The following is a 14445-nucleotide window of genomic DNA, read 5'->3' as shown; positions in this document are numbered from 1 at the left end:
CGTCGCGCGTTCGGCGCTGATGCTGCGACCGGGAGGGAAGCTGCGCCCCGTCCGAGTCAGACTCGGTCGTTGCGGCCCCCCCGAGCCCGCACGCCTCACGCGGAGGGGTCATACGCCCCGGCGGCCACGATAGACGCCTCCCGCTTCGCGGTGGTCGGGAAGGCGTGTGCGGATATGTGCGGAGGTTGGGACTCGGGCTTGGTCTTTGAGAAATCGGTTTCGCGGTCGACCGGCGCGGCCGGCGGACGCCCACGTGGCGTGCCGCAAGTCGGATCGCGCGCTCGGCCTCCGTGGATGGCCTCTGGGTGAGGTTGAGCCGGGGCGTCTCGGTTTCGCTGCCGTACGGTTCGCGCTAGGCCTGCGCGGGCGGCGCGGGGCGCGCGCTCGCGCGGCGGCCGTAGCGCTGGAGTGCGACCCGCAAGTGGGGAGGAACCGTCCACCCAACGCCGGCGGTAGCCGGGGCCGGTGGGGGCCCTACCAAGGCGGGTCATGGGCGCATGTCGGTCAGGTTATAAGAGTGTTTTTCGCTCCGGGCTAGAGCCGGGTGAGGTCGTCTCGAACCACGTGCCTGAAGGCCGCCTCGCGCCGGATTCGGCCCCGCTCATTCGTCGGAGTGACCGCCCGACGCGGGCATCGCTAGATTAGCCGTGGCCCCGATCCTTCCCCATCGACAGCCTTTCGCCCCCTTGTGCTCCGGCCTGTTAATAGAGGCGGCCGGTACCCCTTCCTTGGATGAGAGAGAATCCTTAACGGACCATTCGCAGATTTTCGCCCGGCCTCTGTTTACCGAGGCGGCCGGTACCTCCGTCTGCCTTGGATGGACCGCATCCGCAGATTTTCGTCCGGCCTTAGCTTAAGGAGACGGCCGTTGCCTCCACACCTTGGAGATGATATTCGCTCCGGGCTAGAGCCGGGTGAGGTCGTCTCGAACCACGTGCCTGAAGGCCGCCTCGCGCCGGATTCGGCCCCGCTCATTCGTCGGAGTGACCGCCCGACGCGGGCATCGCTAGATTAGCCGTGGCCCCGATCCTTCCCCATCGACAGCCTTTCGCCCCCTTCGCTCCGGCCTCTGAGGCGGCCGGTACCCCTTTCTTGGATGAGCCAGAACCCTTGACGGGCCGTTCGCAGATTTTTGCCCGGGCTTTGTTTACCGAGGCGGCCGGTACCTCCGTCTGCCTTGGATGGACCGCATCCGCAGATTTTCGTCCGGCCTTAGCTTAAGGAGACGGCCGTTGCCTCCGATCCTCCGGGCTAGAGCCGGGTGAGGTCGTCTCGAACCACGTGCCTGAAGGCCGCCTACGCCGGATTCGGCCCCGCTCATTCGTCGGAGTGACCGCCCGACGCGGGCATCGCTAGATTAGCCGTGGCCCCGATCCTTCCCCATCGACAGCCTTTCGCCCCCTGTGCTCCGGCCTGTTAGTAAGGCGGCCGGTACCCCCTTTCTTGGATGAGACAGAATCCTTGACGGACCGTTCGCAGATTTTTGCCCGGCCTCTGTTTACCGAGGCGGCCGGTACCTCCGTCTGCCTTGGATGGACCGCATCCGCAGATTTTCGTCCGGCCTTAGCTTAAGGAGACGGCCGTTGCCTCCGATCCTCCGGGCTAGAGCCGGGTGAGGTCGTCTCGAACCACGTGCCTGAAGGCCGCCTACGCCGGATTCGGCCCCGCTCATTCGTCGGAGTGACCGCCCGACGCGGGCATCGCTAGATTAGCCGTGGCCCCGATCCTTCCCCATCGACAGCCTTTCGCCCCCTTCGCTCCGGCCTCTGAGGCGGCCGGTACCCCTTTCTTGGATGAGACAGAACCCTTGACGGGCCGTTCGCAGATTTTTGCCCGGGCTTTATTTACCGAGGCGGCCGGTACCTCCGTCTGCCTTGGATGGACCGCATCCGCAGATTTTCGTCCGGCCTTAGCTTAAGGAGACGGCCGTTGCCTCCACACCTTGGAGATGATATTCGCTCCGGGCTAGAGCCGGGTGAGGTCGTCTCGAACCACGTGCCTGAAGGCCGCCTACGCCGGATTCGGCCCCGCTCATTCGTCGGAGTGACCGCCCGACGCGGGCATCGCTAGATTAGCCGTGGCCCCGATCCTTCCCCATCGACAGCCTTTCGCCCCCTTCGCTCCGGCCTCTGAGGCGGCCGGTACCCCTTTCTTGGATGAGACAGAACCCTTGACGGGCCGTTCGCAGATTTTTGCCCGGGCTTTATTTACCGAGGCGGCCGGTACCTCCGTCTGCCTTGGATGGACCGCATCCGCAGATTTTCGTCCGGCCTTAGCTTAAGGAGACGGCCGTTGCCTCCGATCCTCCGGGCTAGAGCCGGGTGAGGTCGTCTCGAACCACGTGCCTGAAGGCCGCCTCGCGCCGGATTCGGCCCCGCTCATTCGTCGGAGTGACCGCCCGACGCGGGCATCGCTAGATTAGCCGTGGCCCCGATCCTTCCCCATCGACAGCCTTTCGCCCCCTTCGCTCCGGCCTCTGAGGCGGCCGGTACCCCTTTCTTGGATGAGACAGAACCCTTGACGGGCCGTTCGCAGATTTTTGCCCGGCCTGTGTTTAAGGAGGCGGCCGGTACCTCCCTCCTTGGATGACCAACAACCCTTGACGGGCCATTCGCAGATTTTTGCCCGGCCTGTGTTTAAGGAGGCGGCCGGTACCTCCCTCCTTGGATGACCAACAACCCTTGACGGGCCATTCGCAGATTTTTGCCCGGCCTGTGTTTAAGGAGGCGGCCGGTACCTCCCTCCTTGGATGACCTTCTACCCTTGACGGGCCATTCGCAGATTTTTGCCCGGCCTGTGTTTAAGGAGGCGGCCGGTACCTCCCACCTTGGATGACCCACTACCCTTGACGGGCCCATTCGCAGATTTTTGCCCGGCCTGTGTTTAGGGAGGCGGCCGGTACCTCCCACCTTGGATGACCCACTACCCTTGACGGGCCCATTCGCAGATTTTTGCCCGGCCTGTGTTTAGGGAGGCGACCGGTCCTCCGTAGCTTGATCGGATTTCCCTTCCGGCCTGTGTTTAAGGAGGCGGCCGGTCCTCCGTAGCTTGACCGGATTTCCCTTCCAGCCTGTGTTTAAGGAGGCGGCTGGTCCTCCCCGGTCGGTTGCCAAGCGACCGGGACCCGCAAGTGGGCAGGAACCGTCCACCCAACGCCGGCGAGCCGGGGCCGGTGGGGGCCCTACCAAGGCGGGTCTAACTTCAGGCGGTGCAAACGGGGGAGGGGGGTAAGGACGGCTGCCGGGAGCAGACAGCCGTCCCCGGGAGGGGGTAGTAGCTTCGCGGCGGCCGCCGGGAGCAGACGGCCGTCCGCGCATTCTGCCAATGCCTGTAGGACTTTGAATATTTCACAGCCGTGCCGTGGCACTTAGAAAGTTTTTCAGAGATGTGGCACTTTGAAAGTTTTTGAGAGATGTGGCACTTTGAAATTTTTTGAGAGATGTGGCACTTAGAAATTTTTTGAGAAATGTGGCACTTAGAAATTTTTTGAGAAATGTGGCACTTTGAAAATTTTTGAGAAATGTGGCACTTAGAAAATTTTCTCTCTCTCTCTGGAAGTGCCGTGCCTTCTTCAGTTCTGCTATCCGAGCAGGGGACGCTTGCTGGCGGCCGTTACCAGCGCTCGGACCAGGCCCAATTGATTTGCATGGAAAACAATTGCGTCCCCCATGCTCGTTCTGACTATATTTTGCGAAAGGGGGGTAAAGTGATGAGTACACTAAGTGGGGGGACCAACCCATGTACTCTAGAAAAAGTACATGGGTTGACAAAAGACCAGTTGGTAATGCACCCCTGGTACCCAAACCCCTGGTACCTTTAGGCACTTAGAAAAAATTTCGCCCAAATTTGGAGGTCGCTCCAGGGGAAGAGGCCGAATTTTCGCCTATTACGGCCGACCGCGGGAACCAGCCGAGGCGGACGCTTTTCGGCGCAAGAGCCGTTGGCACTTAGAAAATATTCGCTAAACTTCAAAGGACCTCCAGGGGAAGAGGCCGAATTGTCACTTTTTCTGGCCGACATCGGGAACCAGCCGAGTCGGACTCTTTACGGCGGAGCAGCCGTTGGCACTTAGAAAATATTCGCCAAACTCGGCCGGACTTCCAGGGGAAGAGGCCGAATTGTCACTTGTTCTGCCCGACATCGGGAACCAGCCGAGTCGGACGCTTTAAGGCGGAGCAGCCGTTGGCACTTAGAAAATATTCGCCAAACTTGAACGGACCTCCAGGGGAAGAGGCCGAATTTTCACTTGTTCTGCCCGACATCGGGAACCAGCCGAGTCGGACGCTTTAAGGCGGAGCAGCTGTTGGCACTTAGAAAATATTCCCCAAACTTGAACGGACCTCCAGGGGAAGAGGCCGAATTTTCACCTGTTCTGGCCGACATCGGGAACCAGCCGAGTCGGACGCTTTAAGGCGGAGCAGCCGTTGGCACTTAGAAAATATTCGTTAAACTTGAAAAGACCTCCAGGGGAAGAGGCCGAATTTTCACTTGTTCTGGCCGACATCGGGAACCAGCCGAGTCGGACGCTTTAAGGCGGAGCAGCCGTTGGCACTTAGAAAATATTCGTTAAACTTGAAAAGACCTCCAGGGGAAGAGGCCGAATTGTCACTTGTTCTGGCCGACATCGGGAACCAGCCGAGTCGGGACCTTTAAGGCTGAGCAGCCGTTGGCACTTAGGAAATATTTGCCTTAACTCGGCCGGACTTCCAGGGGAAGAGGCCGGATTTTCACTTGTTCTGGCCGACATCGGGAACCAGCCGAGTCGGACTCTTTACGGCGGAACAGCCGTTGGCACTTAGGAAATATTTGCCTTAACTCGGCCGGACTTCCAGGGGAAGAGGCCGATTTTTCACTTGTTCTGGCCGACCGGGGGAACCAGCCGAGTCGGACTCTTTACGGCGGAACAGCCGTTGGCACTTAGGAAATATTCGCCGAACTCGGCCGGACTTCCAGGGGAAGAGGCCGATTTTTCACTTGTTCTGGCCGACATCGGGAACCAGCCGAGTCGGACCCTTTACGGCGGAACAGCCGTTGGCACTTTGGAAATATTTGCCTTAACTCGGCCGGACTTCCAGGGGAAGAGGCCGGATTTTCACTTGTTCTGGCCGACCGGGGGAACCGGCCGAGGCGGACACTTTACGGCGGAGCAGCCGTTGGCACTTAGGAAATATTTGCCTTAACTCGGCCGGACTTCCAGGGGAAGAGGCCGGATTTTCACTTGTTCTGGCCGACATCGGGAACCAGCCGAGTCGGACACTTTAAGGCTGAGCAGCCGTTGGCACTTAGGAAATATTTGCCTTAACTCGGCCGGACTTCCAGGGGAAGAGGCCGGATTTTCACTTGTTCTGGCCGACATCGGGAACCAGCCGAGTCGGACACTTTAAGGCTGAGCAGCCGTTGGCACTTAGGAAATATTTGCCTTAACTCGGCCGGACTTCCAGGGGAAGAGGCCGGATTTTCACTTGTTCTGGCCGACATCGGGAACCAGCCGAGTCGGACCCTTTACGGCGGAACAGCCGTTGGCACTTAGGAAATATTTGCCTTAACTCGGCCGGACTTCCAGGGGAAGAGGCCGATTTTTCACTTGTTCTGGCCGACCGGGGGAACCAGCCGAGTCGGACTCTTTACGGCGGAACAGCCGTTGGCACTTAGGAAATATTCGCCGAACTCGGCCGGACTTCCAGGGGAAGAGGCCGATTTTTCACTTGTTCTGGCCGACATCGGGAACCAGCCGAGTCGGACCCTTTACGGCGGAACAGCCGTTGGCACTTAGGAAATATTTGCCTTAACTCGGCCGGACTTCCAGGGGAAGAGGCCGGATTTTCACTTGTTCTGGCCGACCGGGGGAACCGGCCGAGGCGGACACTTTACGGCGGAGCAGCCGTTGGCACTTAGGAAATATTTGCCTTAACTCGGCCGGACTTCCAGGGGAAGAGGCCGGATTTTCACTTGTTCTGGCCGACATCGGGAACCAGCCGAGTCGGACACTTTAAGGCTGAGCAGCCGTTGGCACTTAGGAAATATTTGCCTTAACTCGGCCGGACTTCCAGGGGAAGAGGCCGGATTTTCACTTGTTCTGGCCGACATCGGGAACCAGCCGAGTCGGACACTTTAAGGCTGAGCAGCCGTTGGCACTTAGGAAATATTTGCCTTAACTCGGCCGGACTTCCAGGGGAAGAGGCCGGATTTTCACTTGTTCTGGCCGACATCGGGAACCAGCCGAGTCGGACTCTTTACGGCGGAACAGCCGTTGGCACTTAGGAAATATTTGCCTTAACTCGGCCGGACTTCCAGGGGAAGAGGCCGATTTTTCACTTGTTCTGGCCGACCGGGGGAACCAGCCGAGTCGGACTCTTTACGGCGGAACAGCCGTTGGCACTTAGGAAATATTCGCCGAACTCGGCCGGACTTCCAGGGGAAGAGGCCGATTTTTCACTTGTTCTGGCCGACATCGGGAACCAGCCGAGTCGGACCCTTTACGGCGGAACAGCCGTTGGCACTTAGGAAATATTTGCCTTAACTCGGCCGGACTTCCAGGGGAAGAGGCCGGATTTTCACTTGTTCTGGCCGACCGGGGGAACCGGCCGAGGCGGACACTTTACGGCGGAGCAGCCGTTGGCACTTAGGAAATATTTGCCTTAACTCGGCCGGACTTCCAGGGGAAGAGGCCGGATTTTCACTTGTTCTGGCCGACATCGGGAACCAGCCGAGTCGGACACTTTAAGGCTGAGCAGCCGTTGGCACTTAGGAAATATTTGCCTTAACTCGGCCGGACTTCCAGGGGAAGAGGCCGGATTTTCACTTGTTCTGGCCGACATCGGGAACCAGCCGAGTCGGACACTTTAAGGCTGAGCAGCCGTTGGCACTTAGGAAATATTTGCCTTAACTCGGCCGGACTTCCAGGGGAAGAGGCCGGATTTTCACTTGTTCTGGCCGACATCGGGAACCAGCCGAGTCGGACTCTTTACGGCGGAACAGCCGTTGGCACTTAGGAAATATTCGCCGAACTCGGCCGGACTTCCAGGGGAAGAGGCCGATTTTTCACTTGTTCTGGCCGACATCGGGAACCAGCCGAGTCGGACCCTTTACGGCGGAACAGCCGTTGGCACTTAGGAAATATTTGCCTTAACTCGGCCGGACTTCCAGGGGAAGAGGCCGGATTTTCACTTGTTCTGGCCGACCGGGGGAACCGGCCGAGGCGGACACTTTACGGCGGAGCAGCCGTTGGCACTTAGGAAATATTCGCCAAAATGTTCCGGACCTCCAGGGGAAGAGGCCGAATTTTCGCTCGTTCTGGCCGACCGGAGGAACCAGCCGAGGCGGACACTTTACGGCGGTTGAGCCGTTGGCACTTAGGAAATATTCGCCAAAATGTTCCGGACCTCCAGGGGAAGAGGCCGAATTTTCACTTGTTCTGGCCGACCGGGGGAACCGGCCGAGGCGGACACTTTACGGCGGAGCAGCCGTTGGCACTTAGGAAATATTCGCCAAAATGTTCCGGACCTCCAGGGGAAGTGGCCGAATTTTCACTCGTTCTGGCCGACCGGAGGAACCAGCCGAGGCGGACACTTTACGGCGGTTGAGCCGTTGGCACTTAGGAAATATTCGCCAAAATGTTCCGGACCTCCAGGGGAAGAGGCCGAATTTTCACTTGTTCTGGCCGACCGGGGGAACCAGCCGAGGCGGACACTTTACGGCGGAGCACCCGTTAGCACTTAGAAAATATTCGCCAAAATGTTCCGGACCTCCAGGGAAAGAGGCCGAATTTTCGCTCGTTCGGGCCGACCGGGAGAACCGGCCGAGGCGGACACTTTACGGCGGTTGAGCCGTTGGCACTTAGAAATTATTCAGACTTCCATCAAACACACATCGGCCTTTTGCCGTCACTGCCCGGGATGGGCACCGTGGTAGCTCGGACAGTTCGTGTGACAGCTTCCGCTGGCACTTAGACAATTTTTAAAATGAAAATAAACAGTTCTGCACATACGTGCCGACTATATTTTGCGAAAGGGGGGTAAAGTGATGAGTACACTAAGTGGGGGGACCAAGTACATAAAGCCCACCCCTGGTACCTCAGAGAGGCCGAATTGACACATTTTGTGTCCGACCGCGGGAACCAGCCGAGGCGGACGCTTTTCGGCGCAAGAGCCGTTGGCACTTAGAAAATATTAGTTAATCTTGAACGGACCTCCAGGGGAAGAGGCCGAATTTTCACTTGTTCTGGCCGACATCGGGAACCAGCCGAGGCGGACGCTTTTCGGCGCAAGAGCCGTTGGCACTTAGAAGATATTCGTTAATCTTGAACGGACCTCCAGGGGAAGAGGCCGAATGTTCACTTGTTCTGGCCGACATCGGGAACCAGCCGAGTCGGACGCTTTACGGCGGAGCAGCCGTTGGCACTTAGAAAATATTCGTTAATCTTGAACGGACCTCCAGGGGAAGAGGCCGAATTTTCACTTGTTCTGGCCGACATCGGGAACCAGCCGAGTCGGACGCTTTACGGCGGAGCAGCCGTTGGCACTTTGAAAATATTCGTTAAACTTCAACTGACCTCCAGGGGAAGAGGCCGAGTTTCCACTTGTTCTGGCCGACATCGGCAACCAGCCGAGTCGGACACCTTACGGCGGAAGAGCCGATGGCACTTAGAAAATATTCGTTAAACTTGAACGGACCTCCAGGGGAAGAGGCCGAATTTTCGCTTGTTCAGGCCGACCGGAGGAACCGGCCGAGTCGGACACCTTACGGCGGAAGAGCCGATGGCACTTAGAAAATATTCGTTAAACTTGACAGGACCTCCAGGGGAAGAGGCCGAATTTTCGCTCGTTCAGGCCGACCGGAGGAACCGGCCGAGACGGACACCTTACGGCGGAAGAGCCGATGGCACTTAGAAAATATTCGTTAAACTTGACAGGACCTCCAGGGGAAGAGGCCGAATTTTCGCTCGTTCAGGCCGACCGGAGGAACCGGCCGAGTCGGACACATTACGGCGGAAGAGCCGATGGCACTTAGAAAATATTCGCAGAAGTTGGCCGGACTTCCAGAGCGAGAGGCCGAATTGTCACATTATTTGGCCGACTAGGGGAACCGGCCGAGTCGGACACCTTACGGCGGAAGAGCCGATGGCACTTAGAAAATATTCGTTAAACTTGACAGGACCTCCAGGGGAAGAGGCCGAATTTTCGCTTGTTCAGGCCGACCGGAGGAACCGGCCGAGTCGGACACCTTACGGCGGAAGAGCCGATGGCACTTAGAAAATATTCGTTAAACTTGACAGGACCTCCAGGGGAAGAGGCCGAATTTTCGCTCGTTCGGGCCGACCGGAGGAACCGGCCGGGTCGGACACCTTACGGCGGAAGAGCCGTTCGCACTTAGAAAATATTCGTTAAACTTGACAGGACCTCCAGGGGAAGAGGCCGAATTTTCGCTTGTTCAGGCCGACCGGAGGAACCGGCCGAGTCGGACACCTTACGGCGGAAGAGCCGATGGCACTTAGAAAATATTCGTTAAACTTGACAGGACCTCCAGGGGAAGAGGCCGAATTTTCGCTTGTTCAGGCCGACCGGAGGAACCGGCCGAGTCGGACACCTTACGGCGGAAGAGCCGATGGCACTTAGAAAATATTCGTTAAACTTGACAGGACCTCCAGGGGAAGAGGCCGAATTTTCGCTCGTTCAGGCCGACCGGAGGAACCGGCCGAGTCGGACACCTTACGGCGGAAGAGCCGATGGCACTTTGAAAATATTCGCCAAAATGTTCCGGACCTCCAGGGGAAGAGGCCGAATTTTCGCTCGTTCGGGCCGACCGGAGGAACCAGCCGGGTCGGACACGTTACGGCGCAACAGCCGTTGGCACTTTGAAAATATTCGCCAAAGTCGTCCGGACCTCCAGGGGAAGAGGCCGAATTTTCGCTCGTTCGGGCCGACCGGAGGAACCAGCCGGGTCGGACACTTTACGGCGGAGCAGCCGTTGGCACTTTGAAAATATTCGCCAAAATGTTCCGGACCTCCAGGGGAAGAGGCCGAATTTTCGCTCGTTCGGGCCGACCGGAGGAACCGGCCGGGTCGGACACGTTACGGCGCAACAGCCGTTGGCACTTTGAAAATATTCGCCAAAATGTTCCGGACCTCCAGGGGAAGAGGCCGAATTTTCGCTCGTTCGGGCCGACCGGGAGAACCAGCCGAGGCGGACACTTTACGGCGGTTGAGCCGTTGGCACTTAGAAATTATTCAGACTTCCATCAAACACACATCGGCCTTTTGCCGTCACTGCCCGGGATGGGCACCGTGGTAGCTCGGACAGTTCGTGTGACAGCTTCCGCTGGCACTTAGAAAATTTTTAAAATGAAAATAAACAGTTCTGCACATACGTGCCGACTATATTTTGCGAAAGGGGGGTAAAGTGATGAGTACACTAAGTGGGGGGACCAAGTACATAAAGCCTACCCCTGGTACCTCAGAGAGGCCGAATTTTCGAATTCTGAGGCCGAGCTGGGGAACCAGACGAGGCGGACACTTTTCCGAGCGAGAGCCGATGGCACTTAGAAAATTTTCGGCTAAGTCGGCAGGACTTCCAGAGCGAGAGGCCGAATATTCGTCATCTGTGGCCGACCGGGGAACCAGCGGAGGCGGATAGGCGGTCACGGAGGTCCCGCCGGCTGGTCCGCGGGCCATTTTGGGTCCCGTAATTTAGCGGTCGCGGTCCGGAATCCACGCCGACCGGGGAACCAGCGGAGGCGGATAGGCGGTCACGGAGGTCCCGCCGGCTGGTCCGCGGGCCATTTTGGGTCCCGTAATTTAGCGGTCGCGGTCCGGAATCCACGCCGACCGGGGAACCAGCGGAGGCGGATAGGCGGTCACGGAGGTCCCGCCGGCTGGTCCGCGGGCCAATTTGGGTCCCGTAATTTAGCGGTCGCGGTCCGGAATCCACGCCGACCGGGGAACCAGCGGAGGCGGATAGGCGGTCACGGAGGTCCCGCCGGCTGGTCCGCGGGCCATTTTGGGTCCCGTAATTTAGCGGTCGCGGTCCGGAATCCACGCCGACCGGGGAACCAGCGGAGGCGGATAGGCGGTCACGGAGGTCCCGCCGGCTGGTCCGCGGGCCATTTTGGGTCCCGTAATTTAGCGGTCGCGGTCCGGAATCCACGCCGACCGGGGAACCAGCGGAGGCGGATAGGCGGTCACGGAGGTCCCGCCGGCTGGTCCGCGGGCCATTTTGGGTCCCGTAATTTAGCGGTCGCGGTCCGGAATCCACGCCGACCGGGGAACCAGCGGAGGCGGATAGGCGGTCACGGAGGTCCCGCCGGCTGGTCCGCGGGCCAATTTGGGTCCCGTAATTTAGCGGTCGCGGTCCGGAATCCACGCCGACCGGGGAACCAGCGGAGGCGGATAGGCGGTCACGGAGGTCCCGCCGGCTGGTCCGCGGGCCATTTTGGGTCCCGTAATTTAGCGGTCGCGGTCCGGAATCCACGCCGACCGGGGAACCAGCGGAGGCGGATAGGCGGTCACGGAGGTCCCGCCGGCTGGTCCGCGGGCCATTTTGGGTCCCGTAATTTAGCGGTCGCGGTCCGGAATCCACGCCGACCGGGGAACCAGCGGAGGCGGATAGGCGGTCACGGAGGTCCCGCCGGCTGGTCCGCGGGCCAATTTGGGTCCCGTAATTTAGCGGTCGCGGTCCGGAATCCACGCCGACCGGGGAACCAGCGGAGGCGGATAGGCGGTCACGGAGGTCCCGCCGGCTGGTCCGCGGGCCATTTTGGGTCCCGTAATTTAGCGGTCGCGGTCCGGAATCCACGCCGACCGGGGAACCAGCGGAGGCGGATAGGCGGTCACGGAGGTCCCGCCGGCTGGTCCGCGGGCCAATTTGGGTCCCGTAATTTAGCGGTCGCGGTCCGGAATCCACGCCGACCGGGGAACCAGCGCAGGCGGATAGGCGGTCACGGAGGTCCCGCCGGCTGGTCCGCGGGCCAATTGGGGTCCCGTAAGTTAGCGGTCGCGGCCCGGAATTCGCGCCGGCCCGCAGCCACCGCCAGGCGGATAGGCGGTCACGGAGGTCCCGCCGGCCGGTCCGCGGGGGGAAGTGCGCCCTCTGGCGGACACGCCGTTGTAAATGAATGGGGTTTGGCACTTAGTGCATTTTTCGCCGAAGCCGACGAGCGCTCCGGGCGAGGAGGCCGGATTCTCGCCATCCGTGGCCGGCCGGGGAACCGGCCAAGGCGGATAGGCGGTCACGGGGGTCCCGCCGGCTGGTCCGCGGGCCAATTGGGGTCCCGTAAGTTAGCGGTCGCGGCCCGGAATCCGCGCCGGCCAGCAGCCACCGGGAGGCGGGTAGGCTGTCACGGAGGTCCCGCCGGCTGGTCCGCGGGCCATTTAGGGTCCCGTAGGTGAGCGGTCGCGGCCCGGAATCCAGGCCGGCCAGGAGGCACCGCCAGGCGGATAGGCGGTCACGGAGGTCCCGCCAGCTGGTCCGCGGGCCATTTATGGTCCCGTAAGTTAGCGGTTGCGGCCCGGAATCCACGCCGGCCAGGAGGCACCGGCAGGCGGATGGGCTTTCACGGAGGTCCCGCCAGCCGGTCCGCGGGCCAATTAGGGTCCCGTAAGTTAGCGGTCGCGGCCCGGAATCCGCGCCGGCCAGCAGCCACCGCCAGGCGGGTAGGCTGTCACGGAGGTCCCGCCAGCTGGTCCGCGGGCCATTTAGGGTCCCGTAAGTTAGCGGTCGCGGCCCGGAATGCACGCCGGCCAGCAGCCACCGGCAGGCGGATAGGCGGTCACGGAGGTCCCGCCGGCCGGTCCGCTGGCCAATTACCTCCAGCCGAGCGGATATGAACTTTATTAGCACCTTCTACGAGATGGCGGAGCCTTATTCGACAACCAGCACCTCGGCTTAGCATTTTCCACGGCCCGCTGATCTTCCAGAAGACGTCCAGCCGGTTTCCTCCTCACATTTTAAGCCGGCCGAGGCTTCCGGCACCCCGGCTAAGCTTTCTCCACGGCCCGCTGAGCTTCCGAGGGACCTCCAGCCGGTTCTCCCGGTGCCTCGCGCCTCGCTTTGTGAGCCGGCCGAGGCTTCCAGCACCCCGGCTAAGCTTTCTCCACGGCCCGCTGAGCTTCCAGGGGACCTGCAGCCGGTTCTCCCGGTGCCTCGCGCCTCGCTTTGTGAGCCGGCCGAGGCTTCCAGCACCCCGGCTAAGCTTTCTCCACGGCCCGCTGAGCTTCCGAGGGACCTCCAGCCGGTTCTCCCGGTGCCTCGCGCCTCGCTTTGCGAGCCGGCCGAGGCTTCCAGCACCTCGGCTGAGCGTTTTCGGCGGCCCGTTGCTCTCCCGGAGGTCGCAACGGGGAGTTACCTCCCTCTCGCGGACACGGCGAGTAAATACACCGCCTCTCGCACTTGGCGCACACTCACTCGCATTGCTACGCCTCCCGTGGCACTTTAAGCGGCCGAACGGCGGGAGTAACTACGACTCTCTTAAGGTAGGCTCACTTGACTATTTATTCATGTATTTATTTATTTTTGACGGTTCGCGGAGGCGATGACGCTCCGCGCGGGTAAACGGCGGGAGTAACTGTGACTCTCTTAAGGTAGGCTCACTTGACATTTATTCATTCATGTATTTATTTATTTTTGACGGTTCGCGGAGGCGATGACGCTCCGCGCGGGTAAACGGCGGGAGTAACTGTGACTCTCTTAAGGTAGGCTCACTTGACATTTATTTTGGCGGTTCGCGGAGGCGCCGGGAGGCCGTGCGCGCGCGCAGAGCGGCCGAATAACGCTCCGCCGGCCCCGGGTGATTACCGAGAGGCTCCCCGGCCTCGCGGAGCTCCGACGCTCCTCCGCGGGACCTCCGGCGGCCGGCGCGCTCGCGCACCACCCCCCGGCACCGCCGGGAGGCCGTGCGCGCGCGCGCAGAGCGGCCGAATAACGCTCCGCCGGCCCCGGGTGATTACCGAGAGGCTCCCCGGCCTCGCGGAGCTCCGACGCTCCTCCGCGGGACCTCCGGCGGCCGGCGCGCTCGCGCACCACCCCCCGGCACCGCCGGGAGGCCGTGCGCGCGCGCGCAGAGCGGCCGAATAACGCTCCGCCGGCCCCGGGTGATTACCGAGAGGCTCCCCGGCCTCGCGGAGCTCCGACGCTCCTCCGCGGGACCTCCGGCGGCCGGCGCGCTCGCGCACCACCCCCCGGCACCGCCGGGAGGCCGTGCGCGCGCGCGCAGAGCGGCCGAATAACGCTCCGCCGGCCCCGGGTGATTACCGAGAGGCTCCCCGGCCTCGCGGAGCTCCGACGCTCCTCCGCGGGACCTCCGGCGGCCGGCGCGCTCGCGCACCACCCCCCGGCACCGCCGGGAGGCCGTGCGCGCGCGCGCAGAGCGGCCGAATAACGCTCCGCCGGCCCCGGGTGATTACCGAGAGGCTCCCCGGCCTCGCGGAGCTCCGACGCTCCTCCGCGGGACCT

This window comes from Syngnathus scovelli, unplaced genomic scaffold (genome assembly GCF_024217435.2).
Source record: "Syngnathus scovelli strain Florida unplaced genomic scaffold, RoL_Ssco_1.2 HiC_scaffold_92, whole genome shotgun sequence".
Lineage (NCBI taxonomy): Eukaryota > Metazoa > Chordata > Actinopteri > Syngnathiformes > Syngnathidae > Syngnathus > Syngnathus scovelli.
Note: the sequence above shows the minus strand (reverse complement) of the source record.